The sequence below is a fragment of the Frankliniella occidentalis genome, unplaced genomic scaffold, assembly GCF_000697945.3.
Source record: "Frankliniella occidentalis isolate FOCC.00 unplaced genomic scaffold, Focc_3.1 Scaffold206, whole genome shotgun sequence".
Classification (NCBI taxonomy): domain Eukaryota; kingdom Metazoa; phylum Arthropoda; class Insecta; order Thysanoptera; family Thripidae; genus Frankliniella; species Frankliniella occidentalis.
The window spans coordinates 87,111-91,414 of NW_026267332.1; positions in this window are offsets into that span (position 1 = coordinate 87,111).

Here is a 4,304-nt window from a genome sequence, read left to right on the forward strand (position 1 = left end):
TGGATACACTGTGGATGCCGTGAATACACTGTGGGTACACTGTGGATGCCGTGGATACACTGTGGATGCCGGGGATACACTGTGGATGCTATCGATACACTGTGGATGTCGTGGTTGGACGGTGGATGCCGTGGATGCGCGGTGGTTGCAATGGATGCACAGTGGATGAATTGTGGATGCCATGGATGCGAGTTGGGTGCCGTGGGGGCACGGCGGAAGACGCGTCTGCACATGTGACGCCGTGGATACATTGTGGACGACGTAAATAGCCGGTGGATGCACACTGGATGCGATGGATAACAAGTGGATGTGTACTATGGTGGAGCCGTGGACGTACGCCGGATGCGGACACGGGGATGCTCTGGATGTATCATGGATGCTTGATGTACAGTGGATGCGTTACGGACGCCAAGGATGCTGGACGGACATCGGATAATGCTAAGATCACGGACAGTACTGGGATCTGCCCCGGACAGAAGTGTACTGAATCCGCTACGGACGCCCAGGATGCTGCGGGCGTGCACCGTATCTGTCAAGGATTCCGGATAGTTCTTGGATCCGCTCCGGAGACGAGTGTTCTGGATGCGTTATGGACGCCGGGCATGCTGGACGTGCATAGGATGTGGCTAGGATCCCGGATTGTTGTTGGACCCGTCCCGGACACGAGTAGCCCGGATGCGATTGGGACGCCAAGGATGCTGGAGGCACATAGGACGCGTGTGGGACACTGGACATTCGGACAACACGTGGACAGTAGTAGGCCATCCTAGTCGTGGACACTGCCTGGATGATGCCGGACACCGCTGTTTAACTCTTGACGCGTTGGATAGGTTCCGGAGGGAAGCTAGGCGTCACAAGACAGCGTGGACGTGCTCTGGATGAACGTAATGTCCAGATCCGACGGCCTTCACAAGAGCTAGGATTAAGAGCTAGGCGTCGCAAGAGCTAGAGTTCACAAGAGCTAGTCGTCGCAAGAGCTAAAGTCCTCAAGAGCTAGAGTTCACTAGAGCTACAGGCAAATCGACCGTTACCGCTGGACGACTATACTCAGCGGTTCGCGCGGGAGTAAGTCGACCCTCCCTACGTACAAGTGGCTATCTTTTTTGGCGTGGCAGACAAAAGGCTATCTTTTTGAGCTGGGCAGACAAACGGCTAACTGCTTTTCCCACCTCGCGACTTTGGGTTCTAATATCTCACAGTGGAGGTTATGAAATACTATGAGTGTTTAACTAACTGTTCTTTGCTGTTGTCAGAGCACGAAATTTTTTACACGGTAATTTTATGTCTCTTGCTTCGGGAGTTATTCAATATAAACGTGGACAACCCTAACCTCAAAGAAAAGCAGATAGCCGTTTGTCTGCCAAGCTCAAAAAGATAGCCTTTTGTCTGCAACGCCCAAAAAGATAGCCACTTGTTCGTAGGGAGGGTCGAAGTGCATAGATCAAGGGTCCGTGTAGTTAAACCGTGCGCACGCATGCATGATTCACTGTGAAAAATACCGTAGGCAGGTACGGTTTGCCTACGGTCCGTACCGCATTTTCAGCGTACGGTCAGGCCATAGCAGTATGAACTGTACTTTCTTGGTTTGGATAAGAGCTGTATTCGACTCATCCAACATTTTTTCAAATTATGGTCTGTTCTGTATGACACGGACCGAAACCAAAAATTACGGTCCCTGACCAGGCAACAAATTTCCAGCGCAGACCAACCGTGTGTTTTTCTAACAGTGACGTTGGGCGTGCTGGGCGTGGTCGCGGTGTGTGGTTAAACCATGCGCAGGCATGGGTTGCTTGTGGCGTACTATCTCTGCTAAAATTGGGTGTTTTGGTGGCAGAAAATAAATGAGTGTCGAATTTTAACATATTTAGGATTCAACAAGAGGATAAAATAGGTGAATTTGAGTTGATTTGAATTAGCGGACGCCCACCTCTCGACTTAGCTCAGTGCTTTATTTTCCATACCGTATTTGCGTGTCTGCTAACTCTTATTAACCCATCTAAATCCCCCATGTTATCCTAATGTGGAATCCTAAATATGTTAGAATTTGACACTCATTTATTTTCCGCCATGAAAACACAAAATTTTAGCTACAATAGTGAGCCGCAACCAACCCATGCATGCATGCCTGCGCACGGTTTAACTACAGAGACCCTCGGTCTACGCACTTGCTCCCACGTGAACCCCTGAGTATAGTCAGCCAACGGTAACGGCCGATTTGCCTCTAGCTCTTGTGAACTTTACCTCTTGTGAACTCTAGCTCTTGCGACGCCTAGCTCTAGTGAACTCTAGCTCTTGTGGATCCTAGCTGTTGCGACTCTAGCTCTTGTGAATCCTAGCTCTTGTGAACCGCCCAGTCCAGATCCTGTCCCGCAGTTCCATCAGGGTCGTCTCGGGTTTCAGCGCCGCAGGCCTAGCTTTATGTGTGCCAGGCGCGTCGCAGCGTAACAGTGTTTCGTGAGATATTGCGAAGCCTGTTACGCGAGACGTGGCCTGGCGCACATATAGCTAGTTTTAAAAGGAATGATTAAAGCAATCACAATCAAAGTATATGAGATCAATTAAAGTACTTTTTGCATTTCAATTACAAAAGATAGATTTATTCAAGTCATCACCAGACTCTCCTCCTGAGTCTGAATTCCTATCATCCTTCCTTTTCTTCTTGCCTTCACCAAGTTCACTACTACACCCTTCAGTACTGCTTTCACTGTCTACCTTCTCTCCATCTTTCTTCCTTTTCTTGTTTTTTTCCTTGTGAAGAAGTTCACCAGACACTTCAGTACCTTTACTGTCTTCCTTATCTTCAGCTTACTTCTGTTACTTGTTTTTTTTTCTTACCCTCATTACCAACTTCATCATTAGACTCCTTATAAACAGCTCCAAAATCTTCCTCAATCTTATCTGCTGGCTTCCTTTTCTAGCTCTTCTTCAACCTGTTGCTTTTATTCTCATCTTCGATTTTCTGATACTCCTCTAGGTAATTTTCTTTGACATACTCCTGACAGTTAACCATTGTGTACTTCCGTACTCCTTTATTTAACCAGTGCAAAGTATTTTTCTTCTTCTCCTTATCTAGTATATCATCCCATGGCATAGCTTTCAGAAGCACTGCAAACAGTATTAAATTTATTTAATTTGAAAATTAGACAACAAGATGATAAAAAAAGGTTATGAGTCACTGTACCTTGCATTGCAGAGTAACGGTATTCCTCAATTTGAATAATTTTGGGAAGGAATGTCCCATATTTCCCCCTCTGTCCAGAAGGAGACATGAATGGGACATCGTCCCCAAAGAAAGCGTCACATAGTGACTCTACCAGCTTCCTCATTGTATCTGGGTCAGCACATGGCCTTAAGTCATTTCCATCCAAAACTTTTCCCTTGCCGATGTAGTACTAGAAAAAAAAAGGTTGTGACATGGCAGATGCTACATGTGAAGAGGCTTATTGAATACATTGCATGACTTACACTGCCTTCTGGCACTGTTACATCCATGTAATTTTCCCCGACATTGACATTCTTGTTATTCTTGAGATATAAAAGCCAGTAATTAGACTTCTGCATGGATCTCATTCGCTCTGTTGTGAAAAGGGCATTTGTGCAGAGTTTGGAAAATACTGCAACACGTAAGGGATGAAAGTAAATCTGCTGGTTTTACCTGGTAATTTTGTAATTTTGTCATTAATTTCATTGATTTCGTCTGACTGCCTGTCTAACTGTCTTTTCAGCAAGTCTATCTCCTTCTTGATTTCATCATACTTGAGGGACATTGCATCTGCAGATGACAACGCCATTTCCAGCTGAGATTCTAGCTTGGCTACCTCCAAGTCCAATTGTTTCTTCAGGATCACAACCCCGGGAGCACAGTCATCACAGGGTGTAAACTACAAAAGTTTTAAAAATTTTTTTTTAAAGGTACTGTTTTTGAGCCATGACAAAAAAATAGGCATGTAGTTAAAGAATCTAAAAAAAAAAAAACAACACAAATAAGCTGTTAATGCATTGATTTCTTCACACTTAGAATTTGAATTCCATGCACCAGGATAAAACTTTTTACTATCTACATTTTCGTCCTCTGTGCCGTCCCACTTGGGGGAAAACTCATTGGCTGTAGCGAAGCCTATTACTCCAGTGATGATCAAAAAGTTTCGCGTCTGTCTGTTCACACGATAACTAGAGAACGGTTTGAGGTAGAAGGTCCAAATTTTTATTGTAACTTTGTTTTACAAAAAGGAAGAACTGTATTGATTTTGAGCCCTCTGGCTCAAAAATTGACGTGTCAAAAAAATCATAAAGAGAGAGCCCAA